This window comes from Gossypium arboreum, chromosome 3, assembly GCF_025698485.1.
Source record: "Gossypium arboreum isolate Shixiya-1 chromosome 3, ASM2569848v2, whole genome shotgun sequence".
Lineage (NCBI taxonomy): Eukaryota > Viridiplantae > Streptophyta > Magnoliopsida > Malvales > Malvaceae > Gossypium > Gossypium arboreum.
Genome location: NC_069072.1, coordinates 38235888 through 38258771, shown reverse-complemented (window position 1 = coordinate 38258771; position 22884 = coordinate 38235888).

The window sequence follows — 22884 nt, the reverse complement described above, 5'->3', positions numbered from 1 at the left end:
ATGCTCCGATGTTGTGTATTGGAATTTTAGGGTAGTTAGGAAAAGTTAACAACAGCTTGCAATCGAGTTTAAAGATGGTACCTTATGAGGCGTTGTGAACGCCTTTATATTGGACCGAGCTTAGAGAAAATTAGTGTGACAGCCCTAACATGACCCTAGTCGGGAAGTGGTTTCGGGACCACAAAACTGAGTCATAAAAATAATTAGCTGTCATGTTTGATGTTTACTATATGTATATATGAATGTGTGAAAGTTTTAAGCTTCGATTTAGTAAATTGCATGTGAATTTAGTCAATAGGACTTATGTGTGACACTTTTGAAATGTGATAGGTTAATCTATAAGGATCTATTAGTGCATGTAATCAAAAAGGATGGGTTTGCATGTCAAATTACCCAAAATTAGAGCTAGTGGCCGGCCATGCTATGGGGTGAAACATGTTGTAAACATGTTGTGTTAGTGTGTTATGTTAGAAAGAATAAAGTAAGAGGTTAGTAATAAAATAATGAAAAGAGTGGGGTGATGAAAACAAAGTTGTCTCATCCATGCCCCCCTCCATTGCCGTGACTAGAGAAAGAGGAGAAAAAAAAAAGTTTATTCTTTAGTTCTTCTTGGCCGAATTGAAAAGAGGAAGAAGGGGATGAAGCAATCGGCCATCTTAGGTGAATATTAAGGTAAGAAAGTTTATGCTAGTTCTTGAAATTTTAGTTGATATTGAGTGAGTTATCAAGTTATTTTTGGTAACACATGTTGAAATTTTGATTTTGGATATAGTAAGGTTTTCGGCTATGGAGATTAATAAGGGTGATGGTTATGTTTCATGCTAAATCTAGATGAACAATGGTAGATGCTTACACCTTGATATTTATGAGTTCCTTTCTTGGTTCTACCTTAGATCCATGAAGTATATTTTCATTTGGTGTTGTTGGAGATTTCGGTCATGGGTAGAAAAAAGGAACTATAGATTTTGAGATTTATGTTAGAAGCTAATGAGTGAGAGTTGGATGAATATTAGGAGGTTATAATTCATGGGATTATAAGCTTGTAAGCTTGATGATGAAATTTATGCTTTGTGAGGGTAAATGGTTTAAAAGGAGCATTCGGCCATGATGTAAGATTATGATGAAGTGATGTTAAATGCTTTGAATATTGAGTATATATTGTTATAAGTTGAATTTGAGGTTTGTTAAGTTGTCTTTGTCATTGCCGAATGTGTGTATAGTTAAAGAAAACTTGTTAAAGTGCTTAGTTAAGTGATATTAGGTTAATGATATGTGTATCCGGTCATAAAGGTGTACATGAGGAAATGTTAGATTAATTGTGTTAAATTGCTCAATGTGATTAAAAATGCGTATGACCATTTTGTATTTGAGCTAAAGGTGGCCATATGACCTATCAAACTCCTTGTCATATTCGGCCATAAGCTAGCATAATGAGACTTTAATAAGTTAAATTTGTTTGAATTAGCTCAAGAGCAAAGGGGAACTAAATCCGATAAAGGGAAGGAAAAAGTGGTTGAATAGCCATCGAAATCGTTCGACAACATCCGAGGTAAGTTTTCGAGTAACGAGACTTAGTTTACGATTTGATTAAGTCATGACGTATGAGCGTAACAAATATACGGTGATATGATGATTCTACTTGAATTATATGTTGAGTTAATTAGTCTATAGTATGACGGGTAGCCGTATGTGCATAGAGATCGTGCCATAATGCAAACTAACCCATGCTGTTTGTATGTGGCTAGTGAGCCGAAAATGGGATTGCTTAATTCGTGACTTGTGTTTGAACTCTAATTATGAAAATGAAATATAGATGTGTCATGATTTATTGATATGTGCATGAATATTTGGATGATAACCGGGCTAAGTCCGAAGGCATTTGCGCTAGTGACTAGTTCCGGCTAAGTCCGAAGGCATTTGTGCGAGTTACTATATTCGAGGCTAAGTCCGAAGGCATTTGTGCGAGTTACTATATCCGGGCTATGTCCCGAAGGTATTTGAGCGAGTAGCTATATCCGGTTAAATCCCGAAGGTACTTGGCTTGGGAATGAGCGACCTTGCTGTAATAGTTTCAATTAATACGCTCGTAAAATCCCAGTGATGAGGTATGTTTCGTATATGCATTGAATTAGTTGATCCCTTACAAATAGTATATTTCGATCGATAAATGAGCTACCGGCCTTTGGCTAAGTTGATCTTTTGTGTATGAATATAAGGGTTGGTAATGTGAAGTAAGTATGATATTGAGAATTTGTGCATATGAAATTATCCGTTTAGCCATATGAATGTTACACTTTAGTTGTGTCAAATTTTATGGCTCAAAACTTACTAAGCATTAAATGCTTACTCCGTTTCTTTGAATCTCTGTTTTATAGATTTTGGTTCGTCAACTACCGGACTCGGGATTGTCGAAGTAGAAGTCGTCCACACTATCAAAGCCCCTTTTGGTACACTTTTGGTTGAACTTTGAAATGGCATGTATAGGACTACCCTTTTTGATGTTGGTCATGTACCTTTCGGTATTGTACAAATTTGGATAGCCATGCGAAAATGGCTTATATATATTTTTGAGCATAATGTTATAATCATTTTGTATGTATATGGTTATTGAGAGGTGTGAATATGCTTGGCAATGATTGGCCATTGGAATGGTTAATCACGATCATACTTTGTGCTATATATGCTAAAGGGTTAGTTGAATCATGGAAACTATGTAATAGGTAAAGTCTACCTTAAAGGCAGATGCTGACAACAGCAGTGGTGTGAATTTGAAAAATCACTAAAAATAGTAGGAATGGAATTAAATAGTGAATAAATTATGTAATCGAACCTTGATGAATCTACTTCCATATGAAAGAAATGAAACGGTCATATGAGTCGTATTTTAAGAGATATTTAAGTTTTCGAGGGACAGGGCCAGAGCAATTTCTGGATCCCCTGATCTAACTTTGGAAATTCATTATAAATTAACCAGAGATAATTAGAAGTCATGCCATATATGTATAGATTCCTTTTTGAGTCTAGTTTTATTAGAAACAAACGGCATAAGTATTGAAGCCCTGTATAAGGAGTTATCTAAGTCACAATGCAGGAAGGTTAGTGTAGTCGAACCCTGTAACAGGGGAGACTTTAACTAATAAACTGTACTAATTGGCTCGACCAAAAATTCTAGAAAAAACTTTGTGGATGGATATATGAGTTTGGTTTCAGGGAAAAATTACGAAACTGATTTTCAAGTTTTGGAACTCAAGATATGATTTTTTTAGGTGACAGTGACGCAGTTAGCCAGCTGTCTAGAAATTTTTAAAATGGACTGTGAACATACATGAATTATGTCTGTTAGCACCTCGTGGTCGCTTCCGACAACGGTCTCGGGTACGGGGTGTTACAATTAGATTCACGGGGCTGATTTAGTCAAAGAGACTGAAGAAAAAGTTAAGGTGATTCGTGATTGTTTAAAGGCTGCTTCAGATAGATAGAAATCTTACGCGGATTTGAAACGAAAAGAGATCGAGTTTCAAGTCGGTGATAAGGTATTTCTAAAAGTATCCCCATGGAGGAAGGTTCTTAGATTTGGTAAAAAGGGTAAACTGAGTCTGCGTTTTATCCAACCTTATGAAACGATCGAGAGAGTCAGGCCGGTAGCCTATTGGTTAGCCTTACCATCGAAATTGGAAAAGATCCATGGCGTATTCCATGTGTACATGTTACGTCGATATCGCTTCGACCCTTCACATGTGATTTCTCCGACTGAAGTAGAGATTAGATCGAATATGTCTTATGGTGAGGAACCTGTTAAGATCCTAGCTCGAGAAGTCAAGCAATTGAGAAAAAAGAGTGTTCCTTTTGTGAAAGTGTTATGGCAGAGACATGGGGTTGAAGAGGCCACATGGGAACCCGAAGAAATCATGAAAAGCCAATACCCAAACCTTTTTATCGGTAAAATTTCCGAGGACGAAAATCCCTAATGGGGAGAATTGTAACAGCCCAATTTTGAGGCTAGTCAGAATAGTGGTCTCGGGACCACGAATCCAAAGTCGAATGAATTATTTTATTTTTATTTTGATGTGATAGCATGATTTTATGAGTGCATGAAAAGTTTGGTGGAGTAATTTTATCATTTGTGGGCTTAATTGTGAAAAAGGACTAAATCGCATAAAGTGCAAAAATCTTGAATTGATAGCTAAAGGTGTCAAATAGATAGAGAATAAGAATTGGGGGTCTTTAAAGGGGACATGGATGTTGAAAAGTCAACACTAGGTAATTGATGACATATTATGTAATAAAATAATACCCTAAGAGCTTACCTTCATCTTTTTCATTTTTCCTTCCTACTTGACCAAAAATACCAGCAATGGAAGAGTTTTTGAAGCTTTAAAATTTCAGCTAGGATATCCTCTTGCAAGTAAGTGATTTTTATGTTCTTTGTTAATGATTTTTACATTTTTGAGACCCTTGAAACATAAGCTTTCAAATGAGGGGACTATTATGCAAAATGGTAGAAAGTCTAGGGTTTTTCCATGAGAACATATAGGGTGTTTTTTGGAATCTTATGGAAGAATATGAGTTTTGGATATGTTATAAACAACTTTTGTGAAAGGTGTTAGCATGAAAACACCAAAAAAGGCCATTTTTGCATAAGTTGTAAAATAGATGATAAATGTATGAAATATTGAGAATTTGGGCTGCTTCTAGTTATAAAATATATTCAGCTAGGGTTAACTTGCAAGAAAATGTGATGAACATCGAATTTCGGGCATAGGGGTAAAATGGTCATTTTGTGAAAGTCTAGGGGCAAAATGGTCATTTTGCCCAATTATGAATTTTTCGGTGTTTGGATTGTTATGCTGATGAAATGAATGAATTTTATTAATATAGATCAAGAGAAGAATGATTTGGGTTTTGATCGGGGTAAGAACAAAGTTTACGAGGATTGAGCTTGTCTTCACTATTTTGTATCGAGGTAAGTACATATGCAAATAATGTGTTAACAAAATTTATTTTAAAATACCTTGATAGTATATATGTGCAATTGGCTTATTGTTGTTATGTATCTAAAGTTTATTTGTTGCCGTGAATGTGTAAATGACATGTTATTTGAGTATATTACGTCACGAGCAAATGCAATGTTATTCGGTTAAATATGAATTCCCGTTGAACCTTGGTTATAGCATAGGATACGAAGGGGCATGTCATAAAAAAATCATGTGGTATGAACGCATGAGTGAGTCTGAGTTCATGAGATGATTGTTATAGGCAATGTGGACCCGAGTACTGGCTTTGTGCACAAACCCGTGAGTGGCTCAATAAGCGAACGTTGTATAAAAAGTCTGTAAGTAGCTCAAATGCGAGCGCATCATAGCACGAGGTAGCCCTAACTATTTATATGGCATTTAGATGAAAATTCCCTACTTATCCCTATGTATTTCGAGCGTTCAACGGGTAATGTGAAGATTTAGTTGGTGAAAAATTTGATGAGGTATGTAGACTGAACTCATGGATAAGGCCTGAATCTATGATAAGATGTCTTTAAGCATACGTGAATGAAAGGAAAAAACAAAATCGAGAAGTCTAAGTGGTTTGCATCTTTTAGACATGTCAATTTATCATTTGACAAATAGGTTTTCTTTAAATTACACTTTATCTGCATGTATATACTTACTAAGCTCCCATGCTTACCCTCATTTCTTTTCTTTGCTTTTAGTGCCGCCAATCTAGCATCGGGGATCCAATGTCATCAGAAGCTTCGATTACACTATCACTCAAGACCTTGGTATAGCTAGTTTAATTGTTTTGTTTACTGGCATGTATAGGGACTCGAGTCTTTTGTTTAGCGTTTTGTCAAGTAACCATAATGTGTTGGCTCATATGTGATTTGTGATACTCATTTTGTATAGGCCATGGATGTTGGCTAATGCTAATTATTATTCAATGAAATGATGTAATTTTCTAATGGTTATGGCTGTTTTGGTTATGCTTATTATGTTGGTATTGAACTAGGTTGATCTTATTGAAGTAGGTGTTTGTAAGGGTGGCAAAAAGGCTTGGTAAATAGCCTTATTTTGTCCACACGGGTAGGCACACGGGCGTGTGTCTAGGCCATGTGTGACCCACGGTCCACCACATGGGCGTGTGAATTGGCCGTGCGTCCCCTGCACGTAAAAATTTCAAGTCAGTATGCATGATAGTAAACATACGGGTAGAGACACGACCATGTGTCTCAGCCGTGTGAAGGGCATGGCCTAGCACAAGGGCGTGTGCCTTGGCCGTGTGGCCTTAAGGATTGTTTATGTCAGAAACAAAATGTCCAGGTTTTTGCACACGTACTAGGACACGGGCATGTTATGGCCGTGTGCAAGACACGGGCCAAGGACACTGGCGTGTGCTAGGCCGTGTGAAAACCCCTGTAGGTATGCATTTAGAATTAATTCCATACAGGTAAAAGACACGAGCGTGTCCCTGTTTTGCTTAGGCTGTGTGATCCACACGAGCTAATAGCAAGACCGTGTCGAAATGTCACACGGGTGTGTTACCCCTCCCACACGGGCGTGTGCCCCTGGGTTAAGTGTTATTTTTCATAGTTTGTTTTAGGCCCCGAATTGATTCCGAATGGGTTCTTATGGATGTTTTGAGCCTCGTAAGTTCTCATTAAAGAGTTTATAAATAGAATTGAAAGGGTTTTAAATTTGACTATGTTTTGGTGTTATGAAAATGTTTATATGTAAAAGTTTAAGTTAGGTAACGCCTCATATTCCAACTCGGCGTGGGGCACGGGTGTGGCATGTTACAACTTCCATGCATACTGACTTGTAAAATTGAGGTGCAGGGGAAACACGGCCGGACTACACGCCCGAAGATAGACCGTGTGTCACACACAGCCTAGACACATGCTCATGTGTTTGCCCATGTGGACAAAAATAAGGCTATTTACCAAGCCTTTTTGCCACCCTTACTGTGACATCCCTAATTTGACCCTAGTCGGAAAGTGGTGTCGGGACCACTAAACCGAGTCTTATAAGTAATTAAAAGTTATATTCTATGTTTATGATGTTAGTAAATGCATGTGTGAAAGTTGCATGCATTAATTTGATCATTTCTATGTGAATTTATTAAAATGGACTTATATGAAACATTGTTGAAAGGTGATAGGCTAATCTTTCAATGGTCTAATAGTATATGCATGCAAAAGAATGGTTTTGCATGTCAATTTACCCAAAGAAAAGGAAGTGGCCGGCCATGGTAATGAAGATGGGCAAAAGAAAACATGTCTTAAACATGTTTTGCTAGTGGTGGATGTTAGAAATAATAAAATAAGAGCATGGGTAAAGAAATGAAAAAAAAAATGAGTGTGGATGCTTCCCCCCCCTTTGTCGTACATGAGAGAAACAAAACAAAGAAAGAAAGAAAAAAAAAAAGTGGTTGTTCATCCTTTGGTTTTCTTGGCCGAATAGAAGAAAGGGAAGAAGGGGGAAAGCTTGAGAAAATCAGCCATGGGAGTTTGCTAGACTAAGGTATGTTGAAGTTATCCATGAGATTCATGCATGTTTTTAGTTGATAGTTTGAGTTCCACCTAACCCATGGTCTAAACCTTTACCATGAAATGGGGATGATATTCGGCCATGGGTGTTGTCTTCTTGGTATCATTGATGTTTGATGTTTGATGTTGTGGTGGTGAGGCATGAAGATGAGTTAAGGTTCAGCTAAGGTGGATTTGTGGATGTTATTTGCATGCTAAAAGTAAAGCTTGTAATGATGCATGGTATGGTGTTCTATGGCATTCGACCATGGTAGGAAATAAAAGGAAACTATGTTCGTTGTTCATGTCATTTGAATGAGAAGTGCTAGTAAGGTGAAGTACAAATGTTAGTGTTTGATTTACTAGTGTATATGTGCATATTAGCCTAGTTGTGAACTTGAATCAAATTGGTGTTTAGTCGATACAAGCGACCTTACTTGTAGAATGTATCAAGTGTGAAATCGGCCTTAACATGGATGTGTATGTTCGCCACATGAACGAATACATATGTTGATGTGTATATTCGGCCTTAGGTAGCCTATTGATGGCCTTAGCTTTTCCTTGATGCTTGAATGAATTGTATTGAATTGCTTGATGTAATATAAAATGTGCATGACCATTGTGTATTCAAGCTAAAGGGTGGCCATATGACCATTTAAACTCCTTGTCATATTCGCCATAAGCTAGCATAATGAGGTTTTAATAAGTTAAATTTGTGTGAACTAGCTCAAGAACTCAAAGGATCAAAGTTGGACAAGGGAAAGACAAAGTAATTGAATAGCCGTTGAAAGCGTGCGACAACATCCGAGGTAAGTCATCAAGCACACATTTGATATTGCTTAAATGATTGTAAAATCTATGCAATTGTGTTTAATGGGATGATATACATATATAAATGAAAATGTATGTGTATGGAATGATGACATTTGTTGAATGTAAAAGAAATAGTGAAATGTGTAGAAAGTTTGCTTTCGGCACTAAGTGTCTTGGGCAATACGTGTGTACGGTGTGAGATTGGCACTAAGTGTGCATGCTGGAAATATATGGCACTAAGTGTGCATGCTGGAAATATATGGCACTAAGTGTGCGAGCTCGAGGGTATGGCACTATGTGTGCGGGCTTAAATCGCATGGCACTGAGTGTGCGAAATCGAGTATTAAGCACTGTGTGTGCGTACTATATATATATATATATATATATATATATATATATATATATCTCCGATCGAACAATTATATGGAGGGTGTGTCTCCATCGAGTTGAGTATGGACAGCGGATCGGGTAAGTACCTTGAGCTCATGACGAATAGGAAATATGATCATGCTCGGGGTTGAGCTTGGTAAGCTTTAAATCTATGTGATGATTGCAATTGTATGATTGTGGTGTGAATGAGTTGGTGTGTAAAAATGCCTCAAATATCTCATTGTATAGAATATGAAATGTGGATGTATGACTTGGTATGAGATTGAACCGAAAGGTCCGAGGAATTATGGTATAGTTTTGATATGGATGAGTACCTAGCCTCGTTTATTGTTTCATGTTGTGGTAACTTTATTAATGGATGGTTGTTGAATGCTTATGACTTACTGAGTTATAAACTCATTCGGTGTTTTCTTGTCACCCATTTTAGGTCTCTTGGACTCATATTGTTTGCGTGCTCGGAACCGTCGTTGAAGTCATCACACCGGCTGGAAATCTTTTGGTATTGTCTTCGTAGTTGAAGAACATTTGGCATGTATAGGCTATTATGTTTTGTGAACTGTGGGTTGTAAACTTTAAGCCATGTGAAAATGGCCTATGTGGTCGTTGAGTGGGATGCGAGAACCTATAGCCACGAGTCTTAGAAACTTTAATTTTGATAAGGTGGCCATAATTTATGTCATGTATGATGGATGATTAGTAAGGCCAAGGAAAGATTCATGAAATTGGCATAGTCTACTGCAGTAACTGTTGCGGACAGCAGCAGTGAGATGAGATTGAAAAATCACTAAAAATAGTAGAAGTAGAATTAAATAGTGAATAAATTATGAAATTGAACCTTGATGAATCTATTTTTATATGGATGAAACAAAACGACCATATGAGCAGTATACTGAGAGATATTAAAGTTCTCGTGAGACAGGGCCAGAACGGTTTCTGGGTCCCCTGTCGCGACTTTGAAAATTTACTATAAATTATCCAGAAAGAATTAGAAGTCATTCCTTATATGTGTAGATTCCATTTTGAGTCTAGTTTCATTAGAAACAAACGGCACCAGTATTAAATCCCTGTACAGAGAGATATTCAAGTTGTAACGCACGGAGGTCAGTGTAGTCGACCCCTGTAACATGGGTGACTTTAACTAATAAACTGTACCAATTGGCCCGACCAAAAATTCTAGAAATAAATCCATGGATAGATATATGAGTCTAAATTCAGGGAAAATTTACGGAATCAGTTTCCTAGTTTTGAAACTCGAGATATGATTTTTTAAGGCGACAGTGATGCAGTTAGCTAGCCTGCCTAGAACAGCAATTAAATATTTCCAAGAGAGAAATAAGGGAAGTAAGCCCGGTAACACCACATGGTCAAATCCGGTGACGGTCACGGGTTTGGGGTGTTACACTTACTTGCACCAACCTATACAATATCAACCAAAACCAATCCAAGCATAACACATATAACCAAATCAACCACAACCATGAGAAATTTGCGTCAAATGCATTAAATAATAATCAATATTAGCCAACATGAATGGCCTATACAAAATGAATATCACATCCATCATATGAGCCAACCCTTGTGGCTAAACTAACAAGACACTAAACAAAAGATTCAAGTCCCTATAAATAAAATCAAATGTTAAACTAGGTATGCCAAAGCTTCAGGTGATAGTGTGACCAATGCCTCCAACGTCCCTTGATCCCCGATACTAGCTTGGTGACACTAATGGGAAGGAGAAGGAGTAAGCATAAAGCTTAGTAAGTTACATATAAATAAGTAACTACATCAACCATGCATATTATAAATCCTCACAACATTCTTGAGTGAACATGGGTAAATATTACTACATACTTATATATATCGCAAGTATAAACTAAAGATTTCAATATCATCCCAAGATCATTTTCATAGCTAGAACTTACTCGTGTCATTCAAAACTAGACTCAAATCTCATGAGTTTCAAATAAGAACCTGTACCACTCACAACATGATTATATCATTCCATATCATTGTCATAAGCTTTTAAAATAACCCGTGAAACCATTTGAAATACTAAAGGATATCTGACAAGCTTTACACAAGAGGGTGAATTGCTGATGCCATGTTCCAAACATGGTCTTACACTGGCTCACATGTCGAGGCTGATGCCATGTCCCAGACATGGTCTTACACTAGCTCTCGTCTCATTGCCGATGCCATGTCCCAGACATGGTCTTACACTAGCTCTCATAATGTGGCCGATGCCATGTTTCAAACATGGTCTTACACTGGCTCTCATAATGTGGCTGATGCCATGTTCCAAACATTGTCTTACACTAGCGCACATATCAATGCTGATGCCATGTCCTAGACATAGGCTTACACTGGCTCTCACAACATCGCCGATGTCATGTTCCAAACATGGTCTTACACTGGCTCTTATATCGTGGTCGATGCCATGTTCCAAACATGGTCTTGCACTGGCATACATATCACCCAAATGTCATGGCATAGATTTCCAATCTATTCCTAGGTTCAACCGGGAATTTACCGCATTAATTTCATCACGCCTTATTCATAATCATATTCAACCATATTATGCAAAATAAATCATTCAACACATAATAATGATAAAGTTACCTTACTTAAGTACAACTTACCTCGATATACAAAAAATGGACGAGTAGTTGGATTTAGTTTACTTGCTGGGCCTTTCCGTCCTGATTTCATATTTCTTGATCTAAAATGATAAAACTCACTAATTTAATCATCATATTAATCAATACATTTCATAATTCATATTTTGGCAAAATGACCATTTTTCCCTTAGACTTTCACAAAATTACTATTTTACCCCTAGGCTCATAAGTCGATTTTTATCGAATTTTCTCACTAACCAAGACTAGAAAATTCTTTTTATACTAGAATCAGCCCACAATTCCCATTATTTCACACATTTACCCCATAATTTATAACTTATGCAAAATGGTCCTTAGTTAGGGTTTTCATGAAAACTACTTCACAAAAGTTGTTTGTTTAACAACCATGATTCATTTTCTTCCATAAAAATGCAGCAAAAAACATGAAAACTCTCATGCCAAAACCCTATACTTTCAACCATTTTGCAAAATAGTCCTTCCATTAGCTAAATTAAGCTACAAGAGTCCCAAAAGTACAAAAATCAACAAAAATAACCATCAAAATGACTTACATGTAAGGGTTTATTGTGCTGAAAATTTTCAAGCTCCCATGGGGTTTTTCACTTCAAATTTTCGGTGGAAAAGAAGGAGAAGAAAGATGACCCCTATTGATTTTTATTTTTTTATTCAATTAGCTAATGTCATCAAATACCAACCCTACTAAAATTTTGACTTTTTGACTCCTCTTGTTTCCATGGCCAGTCGCCCTATTGAAATAGGTCTATTTTCCCTTTAGATACCCTTAATTATGATTCTTTAGCTATTTAAGACCATTTGTTAGAAAAAACAAAACTTTTTCCCTTTATGCGATTTAGTCCTTTTTCGCAATTGAGCATGCAATCGCTAAAATTATTTCACCAAAATTTTCATGCACTCATATAATCATGCTACAACACATAAAATAATATTAAAAATAATTTCTCCGACCTCGAGTTAGTGGTTCCGAAATCACTGTTCCGATTAGGCCCAAAATCGGGTTGTTACATAAATAATATATTTATACATTATCACTTAATTTTGAAATTCAAATAATAATCTCAATGGCTAACTAATTGGGTTTTTTAAACATTAACATTATATAATTCAAGTTTTTCCTTGTTTTGGTTTGGATATTAAATATTAGCTTAGAAGTCAATTTATATTAAAAGAGAGTAATTTATAAGAATTGTTCTTAAACTTTGTTTAAAATTATATTTCAGTCATCAACTTTCAAAAGTTGCATAATAGTCGCTAATGGTATTAAATTGTTGCATTTTTATCACTAGACTGTTAACCTCCATTAAAAAAAAGTAATGTTGCACCTTGATTCAAAAGGTTAATAGTTAATTTGGTCCCTAAACTATAATTAAAAATTATTTTGATATTTTAAAATTTTCTTAACAATAATTGTTAAAAAGTCTTAAAATAAATTATAAAATCATATAAAAATCAATTGCAACAAAGAAAAACCAAGAATTTTGCAGCTATTTTTTATATCCAATCTCATCAAAAATTAGTCTTTGAATCTTCACAAGAAAAAAAACAGTAAATACACATTCATTTTCATCCTATTCGTTTTTGTCATTTGCTTTGTTGTTTTACACATTCTTTATTTTCATCTTTCTTTACCTTTTTTTTTCTCCTTTTTCATGCATATCGACACTAGCTCCACTCTTCCTAAATTATTAAAAATAATATATATATATATATTTATTTATAGCTGAAAGTAAAATCTTGACTTGAAATTTGATAAAAGAAATAATGGGTTTGGAGAAGAAAAAGAGCACTTTGTATTATAAAATTTTCCAAAATTGAAAGTTACTCAAAAACCTAATTAATCTAGTAAATAGAGTTACAAGAAAGAAATGACGGGTATAGAATAAAAAACTAGGGTACTTTGTATTATAAATTAAAAGAAAAAATTCTCAAATTTCAAAAAATTGAAACTTATCAAAAACTGAAACAATATTTTGCTCAAATAAATCTCAAATATTTTGCTCTTCTCTCTTGTCCTCTGCATTCTTAATATTTTCTCATTTATTTTTTTTCATAATAATCAGGAAAATCCTACAGATAGGCCATTGATGGTAGAAAATTTTACTATTGTTAAGAATGAAAGCAATGTTGTAAGACTAGATTTTGCTTCAAGTCAAGATTTTACTTTGAGTTATAAATAAAACACATATACATTATTAATGGTTTGGGAGGAGTGGATCCAACACCGATCTACATGAAAAAAGAGGGAAAAAAAGATAAAAATGAAGAGAGCATAAAACAACAAAGCAAATGAAAAAATGAGTAAGATCAAAGTGAATGGTGTTGTAAATCCATTAATAAATTGATGTCCATAACCCCTACAAATTTATCCTATTGTAATCCCTAAAGAATGTGTAAATTCGTTATCTTGTAAGCTCTAAATTATTTATAGGGTACCTTAATGTTGGTCCTTAATGCTTTGTAACTTATGGTACTTGAAGCCTTATAAATAGAGGGCATGTGCAAGTTTATTGCATCTCTAAGTAAAAATTGAATCATCATTTCATTTCTTTATCTTTCTTTCTCTCTTTATCTTTGTATTCTTCTTTTAGTTTTATAATACATTATTAGCACAAGCCTTTACAAGTTCATAGTGAAGTTCATGTCATTACGACTATATATAACTTTCCAATAAAACTCTGTTGAACTATATACAATATACATATGATTGTTTTAATTTGTTCATTATATTTCTATAAAAGAGAAATATTCAAAGCATACAAATCAATTTTACATAAGTATTATAATGATAATTATATATACATTTTTTAAGGTTACTAAAAGAAATTTCAATTATTTCAATTTGTCTTAAGTTATTGTTATGACTATTCCTCTCTATGCCAATATTTGACATACATATTATTATTCTGCAAATTTGGTATATATATTTGGATTGTTTTACTATTGAGACTGCTTATTATTTTACTATTTTTTTAGTGAGTATAATATCAAATCTTGTCAAACTTGAATTTGTGGCCCTAGACATCTCAAGCAAGAATTATTTTTCATGGGTGCTAGATGTTGAAATATCTACATCAATACAAGGCAAAAGCAATGATTTTCATCCGTCATCATCTACATGAAGGATTAAAAGTGAAATATCTCATTGTAAAAGACTCTTTTGAGTTGTGGAATAATCTAAAAGAACAATTTGACCATCAGAAAATGATGATACTCCCTAAAACTCGTTATGATTGGATGCACTTATGGTTGCAGGATTTTAATATTGTAAGTGAATACAATTTGGAACTTTTTAAAATTAGTTCTCAACTAAAATTATGTGGAGAAAACATAGATGAGAATTGGTTAGAGAAAACATTTTCAACATTTCATGCTACTAATATGCTATTGCAGCAGTAGTACTGTAACGCCCCAAACTCGCCCAATTAGGTTCAACCCGAATACGGCATGCCACATTAGCCATTGAAGTGGCTCTCTGTTAGCTCCCAACTTAACCTCCAACACACCACTTACTTACAGCATGAAATATGCCAAGTTATTACACAATAGCAAAATGTACTTATAAATTGTATATAAAACATACGAGCTTACAAAACAAATAAATGAATGGTTCACCTGTCAAACTGTAGAAAGACTTAGGGGTATGCAAACATCAAATAACTGTATAGTAACATTCAATATAAGTTCGCAACACATAAAGTATGAGTTCGTGCAAAAGCATAAGTTAGCATACAATAGTATAGGTTTACTAAATATCATAGTTCGTAATACTAAAGTTTGCAATATACAATATGGTTTCATAAACAAACAAACTTCGGAAACAAATGAATTATGCATGCAAGGGGTTTTATTCTTTAGTAGGGTTTTGCATAAGTAGAAAGACTATCTCTATCAAGGGTACGCATGTAATTTTTGAGGTCGTAGAAAAAAAAGTACTTAATAAATTTGACTTGTATATCATGACAAGATGAAATACACGTAACACTTATGCGTGAATAAACATCAAACTTTATTCATAATAAAGGATAATAAAATGTTTTAAGAAATGGTTCGCAAAGATAAACTTAAACTTTAAAAAAATTATTTAATAACAGAATCAACTTATAATAAATCTAAACCCATATAAAGTAACAAACCCTGTAACACCCCTTACCTGCCCGAGATCGGGATAAGGTACGAGGCATTACCGTACACAACCATGAACATTTCGGGAATAATGGGATATAAAATTTCATTCCAATTTAAAACCAATATAACAAAATCATATTGTCCCTATTATGGGCCTACAAGGTCTAAAACATGCGTTAAAAGCAGTCTGAGACTAAACCGAGGACTTAAGAAAATTTTAGAAAAATTTTCATGTTTAAGCCTCACACGCCTGTATGCTTGGGACATGACCGTGTCCTGTGCCCGTCTGGAATTATTTTTCATTTCAAACTTATAGGGGTTTTCACACGGCCGGGCACAAGCTCGTGCCCCTGGCTTGTGTCCCTTACATGTCCATGACACGCTCGTGTCACAGCCCGTGTGCAAAAACCTGGACATTCTGTTTATGATGTCATCATTCATTTAGGAGCACATGGCCAAGGCACACGCCCGTGGCTAGATGCCGTGTCCTCCACACGGCTGAGACACACGGTCGTGGCTCTACCCGTGTGTTTACTACCATGCATACTGCCCTAAAATTCTAGGTGCAGGGGACACACGGCAGTACAACATGCTCATGGGGACTGACCGTGTGTCACACACGACCAGGACACATGCCCGTGTGTCTAACTGTGTGGACCTTTTTGGAGGCTATTTTCCAAGCTTTTGGCCACCCTCAAACATCCATACACACTAATATACTTCTTGGACATTTATCATGGTATAAATGTACACTTTAAACCTTCTTGGCCAAGGTCATACATGTTATTTCATGTCCCTTTTTAACCTATATTAATATTACCTCTTTGTGTTAGGGTTAACATTTCAAAAATCCCATTTTATCCTTGGCCTATTTATAACCCATGCCAATTATGACATAAACTATTTCCAAATGATTTGGCCACATTACACACGTCTATTCATGGTATATCGCATCAACCATCACATGAAACATTCAAGCATAAACATTCACAATTAGTAGGTTTACAACCTACATCAATATGAGCCATATCTCATGGCCATATACAAAATGAATAAGCATATCATTTAAGCCTTTACTTTGGCTAGCCAAATGACACATATAACAAAAATGACCAAGAATCCTATACATGCCGGTATAACAAAATAAAAGTTTCTATATACCAAAGCAAGGCAAGTTGATAGTGTGATCGGAGCTCCAACTATCTTCCAATCTTTACGAGTCCGAGAGCTCTATAAGACAAGGGAAAAGAGAGGGGGTAAGCATTAACATGCTTAGTAAGTTCGGATAACTGGAAGGTAAACTTACTAGTTGTTTAGCATACAACCATATTAGATATTCACTCCAACAAGTATAATATAATTTCCCTATCACATACACTCGATCATCAAGTTAGTCTCATGTCAATACATTATAGCATTAATCTTACATGAGCTCATCAATTTAAGAAATTTCATTCTCATTTCTCATTTTAACCCCGTTGAATTTCTCAGAATCTCGATGGATATCCTATTTATAGTCATTTCATGCAAGTGGTCATTTTAAGTACGCACTCCCGTGAACCTCGCTCTTACGACGGGATTACTAGTCCAGGCTAAATCCCCTACAACGACATATACTCCTATGAGCTCGGATCTGAATTACCAGTCCAGGCTAAATTCAGATCCTAATCAGATTACCCATCCGGGCTAAATCTATTTCAGCACACCTATTCTTCGAGAGGCTAGATCACTTTAGGATCACCTGTCTGGGCTAGATTCTTTCTACCGTCAATTCATTTTCGAAAAAATCCATCAGATATCCTTGTTATTCAACAGAGATAGTTTATCAACTTTTCATTAACATAATATTTTTCATACATTATCTCACAACGAATAGCAATATTATAATTCATACATAAATATACATGTTTAATGTATTTAAATAGTCTACATTTGAGTTACACAAACTTACCTGGTAATCATTTCGGGTTCAAATTTCGGTTACTCTGAAACCTTTTGTTTTCCTCGATTGACCTCCGAGATTGGTCTCTCGAGGTCTATATAAGCAACAATAGATTTTTAATACCTCACATTATTCATTTTCAGGATAAAACTCAACCCTGGACAAAATGACCATTTTGCACCTAACCTTTTACAACATTTACAAATTAGTCCCTAGGCTCGTATAATGAAATGCATGTAATTTTCTTGGTTACCCAAGCTCAGCCGAATATTTTTCATACTTATAGCTGCCAACATTTTCCTTCATTTCACATTTTTCTACCCATTTTTACGACTTTTACAAAATGGTCCTTTAAGCCATTTTCCATGAAAATCTACTTAGTAAAAGTTGTTTACTATCCTTTAAGCTCTCCTACTCCTCCATAAATCATCAAAACACAAGCATCTCATGCATGGGTAAATTTATAACCATGAAACCTAGCTTAAAATATGGGTAGAAATAGATAGAGCATGTTACGAGGATCTCAGAAATACGAAAAACATGAAAAATAGGGCTAGAGAGTACTTACTATTGAGCTTGAAAATGTTGAAACCCTAGCTATGGAGAACATACAAATTTTGGCTGCTATGGGGAAGAAGATGGCTGATTTGAACTTTCATTTTCCCTTTTTATTAATTTTATTACCAAATGACCAAAATGCCCCTCCATACTAAACTTTTAAAATTTTCCATGCATGCCCATTTTTGTCCAAAAACTTAGAAATTGGGCAACTTGCTATTTAAGACCTCCTAATTAATAATACAAAGCAATTTCATGTAAATTTCTTCTAGAACCCAAGTTTTGCAATTTATTCAATTTGGTCCCTAATTTCCAATTGGACACCTTATACTTGGGATTTCTTCATGAAACTTTAACACATGCTTATTTTCATATCCTAGGCTTCATAATAATCATAAAATAATTATTTTAATGTCATATTTGTCATCTCAAAACTACTATTTTGACTTGGCCCAATTTCGAGATGTTACAAACCCCATCGTGCAATTCCTTGTAACATCCTGACTTAGGGCCTAGTCGGAACAGTGGTTTTAAGACCACAAATCTAAAGTAGAAATAATTATTTTATGATTATTGTGAGGTCTAGGATGTGAATGCATGCTTGTGTGAAAATTTCATGAAGAAATTCTATGCTTAAGATGCCTAATTTATTTTTAGGGACTAAATTGAAAAAGTTACAAAACTTGAGTTCTAGATGCTTTTAACATAGATTGAGTTGAATTATTAATTTGAGGACCTTAAATAGTAATTTGACCAAGTTCTAAAATTTTGGACAAAAATGAGCATGCATGGATAAAAAATTCAAAGTTTAGTAAAAAGGGCATTTTGGTCATTTTGTTAATTAACGAATAAAAAGGGAAAATGAAGTAAAAATCTTGTTCATCTTCTCCATCAAGTGCCTAAAATTTGAGAGGCCATAGCTAGGGTTTTTCTTCAACTTTCAACCTTGATTGTAAGTATGTCCTAGCCCCATTTTTAATGTTCTTTATGTTTTTGAGGTCCTTAAAGCATGATTTAGCTATTTCTACCGTCATTTTGAGCTAGGGTTCATGTTCAAAAACTTATCCATCTGTGGCATGCTTTTAATTTGGTGTTTAATGGATGAATATGAAAGTTTGATGTATGATAAACATCTTTTGCTAAGTGGTTTTTCATGAAAACACCTAAAATGGACTTGTTTCTAAAAAGGTGTAAAATGAGTAATAGATATGTGAAATAAAAGAAAATGTGGGCTGCGATGAACTAGTATATGATTCAGCTAGGCTTGGGTAACCAAGAAAAATACATGCATTTTATTTGACGAGCCTAGGGACCAAAGTGTAAATATTTGCAAAGTTAGGGGTAAAAAGGTAATTTTTGCATAAAGTGAAATTTTGGGCTGAAATTGATGAATGTGATACATTAATAATTTAATTTGCCTATATAGACTTGGAAAGACCAATCCTGAAAGTAGACCGTGGAAGACAAAAGGTTTTGGAATAGTCAAAATTCAAAACCGAAACATCAACTAGGTAAGTTCGTGTAACTTAATTGAATATGTAAATATGTTGATTATAATTGTTATGTGGAATTGAATGTGTAATGTAAGAATATTGAATTATGTGAAATTATTCATAAGTTAAAAATTGATTGAAAAAGGATTGTAATCCGTCTGAATTTTTGAATTCCGATCGTTAGGTTATTTTCTTATACAAAACGGAATCCAACATGTGTTGCAGAAAGGATTTAGCCCAGACGGGTAACCCCGAAATGAGCCTATCAAATATATGTTTCAATTAGGATTTAGCCTAGACTGGTAATCCTAATTGACTGGATTTAGCCTGGACTGGTAATCTGATAAAGCCCTTAGAGTATATGGTACAGTTAGAATTTAGCCTAGATTGGTAATTCTACTGTAGGATATGTGGCTCGAGAGTGCACCAAGATGGTACTGCTAGATATGAATTGACGGATAAAATATCCATCGGGAATTGAGTAATTCAATGGATAATATATATAAGACATGAGAAACATGAAATAGAATGTGTACATGATATGATGAGCTCATCTATGCACCTTATAATATTTTAGACTAACTTATTGATTGAGTGCATTTGTTTACGGAAATTATCTAAAATTGATGGGTAGTATGGCTTATTGAGATTAGGTGTTTAAAATGACCGGTAAGTTTACTTTCCATTATACGAACTTACTAAGCATGTAACGCTTACCCCGATTTACTTTTCCCTGTCTTATAGTGCTTGAGGGCTCATGAAAGTTGGAGGACGGTTGGAGCTTTGATCACACTATCAACATTTTCGTTTTGGGTATAAAAGAAATATTCATTTTGATATAATGGCATGTATAGGGTAACTTATCTTTTGTCATATGTGTCATTTAATTTGGCCAAGTGTGATGACTTTTGATGATTGATAATTCATTTTGTATATCGCCATGTAATATGGCTAATATGTGATTATTGGGTTGTAACTCTAATTAATTATACATGTATGAATTGAGTTACACTCATGTTATGCATGACCGTTACTTGTGTTTACTAGAGTGCTGAATGTCATTCATGTTTAGAGAAAGAATTAAAATCAATAGGTGTGGCCACAATCTTGATAAAATGGTATAAATGAGAAGTAGGTTATTGCTAAAGATTTATTATGGAATTTGTGTGGAATGACTTAAGCCACTTACTAAACTGAATATGTACTAAGTTAACTCTATATGGTTATATATTAACCACATTTTGAGCGAAAATCAAGCCATGTTGTTGTAAACTGAAAAATATATAGGATTTTCTTATATAATTCATCACCTTTTTACTTAAATTTGTTGTTATGATGATTGCTTTGATTAAATAATAATTATTTGATTCATGCTTATAATGTTTGTGCCTCAATCGATCATGTTTTCAATTAAAATCAAGTCTGTATTTCATTCATACGTGATTGAAATGCACCTGAATTACTTGAGCGATCCTAACTAGACAAAGGCTAATGGACACATAATTGAGATGTGCATGCTTAATTTAGATCCTAACCTGATTAAATTGTAGGTTACATAACAACCCTAACCAAGCTCTGTTATCTGCATAGTTTTTTAGATTTATGTGGTTAAACTGTTTCAAACCTAACACGTCCCTGTTAGCTCCCACGAATACTAAGAAACCCTTGGTAAATAAGGACCAGTAAAATGCGTATTTACTAAGTAAAGGATTTCGAAAGGACCTAATGTGGTTTCCAAACTCATGAAAGATCGAGTTGCCATAGAATGTTTTTTTGAATATTGATAAGCATGTAGTTAATAATTTGAGTTTAATTAAAGTAATTGTCCTAGCTTATTTATGTTATAATTGTTACTTATTCTGTTAATTTTACTAAAATCTACTTCATTCATATAGTTGCATGTTAGGATAAATACGATAACTCGATATTTACTTATTACTTGATAACGACTGTGTGCACTTGCACAAACCTAAGCGTTACAGTTGTAAGACTTTGAAACAATGATTGATCATGTTCAAAGGAGGGTGGCAATTGGCTTGGAAAATAGCCACAAACTTGTCCACACGAGTAGACATACGAGCATGTGTTTAGGCCGTGTGTGACACACGGTTTTCCCCATAAGCGTGTTGTTCGGCCGTGTGTCCCCTGCACCCTAGTTTTACAAGTCGGAATGCCTAGTAGTAAACACACGGGCTAAGACACGGGCGTTTGCTCTGGCCGTTTGAAGTCTGCACCATTTTAAGAAAAATCATTTAATTTTTAATTGACCACACGGTCTAGCCACACGGGCATGTGATATGGTCGTGTGACCTTGTTTTGGTGCTGACATCATAAACAGAAAGTTACACGGCCTAAGGACACTGGCGTGTCCCCTTCATCACATGGGCGTGTGGCATTATTTTGATGAAAAATTTTCTAAGTTTTCCAAAGATTTTGACTTAGTCCCGAACCATCCCTAATGCGTGTTTTGGGGATTTCGTAGGCCCATATAAGGGACAATATGTATCTATATGAATAGTTTCAAATTGGATGAAATTTATGACCCGTTTTTACGTGAGTATTAATGTAAACGTTCGGTAATGCCTCGTGCCCTGTCTCGACTTCGGATACAGGTAAGGGGTGTTACATTTTCAATTTCACCAGTATCTATGCAAGGATAAGCCTCACTGAGTCGTCTACTTCACTAATGTTATTCGCGACCTACCTTCTTGTAACATCCCAAAATAGGGTCTAGTTGGAACAGTGATTTTGGGACCACAAATTCGATGTTGAAATATTTATTTTATGATTATTATGAGGTCTAGAATATGAAAATATGTATGTGTTAAAGTTTCATGAGGAAATCCTATGAGTAAGTTGTCCGATTGGTAAATAAGGACCAAGTTGAATAAATTGCAAAACTTGGATTCTAGAAAAAAATTGTATGAAATTTCTTTAGATTATTAATTAGAAGGCCTTAAAGTGAAATTTTCCCAATTTCTAAGTTTTGACAAAAATGAGCATGTATGGATAAAATTTTAAAGAAAGGGCTTAAGGGCATTTGGTGATTTAGCTAATTAATGAAATTAAATGGGAAAATGAAGGCAAAAATCAGCCATTCTTCTCCCTCATCCAGTTGAATTTCTCAGGCCCTCCAAGCTAGGGTTTTCAACAATTTCAAGCTTAATAGTAAGTACTCTCAAGCCCCGTTTTTAATGTTCTTTGCATTTTTGAAATCTCGATAGCTTACTCTCTCCATTTCTACCCATATTTTGAGTTAAGGTTCATGTTTGTAAAGTGACCCATGTGTGAAATTTTTATTCTTTGATGTTTTATGGAGGAATATAAAAGTTGTATGTGTGTTAAACATCTTTTTCTAGGTGATTTTCATGTAAAACCCCTAAAAGGACT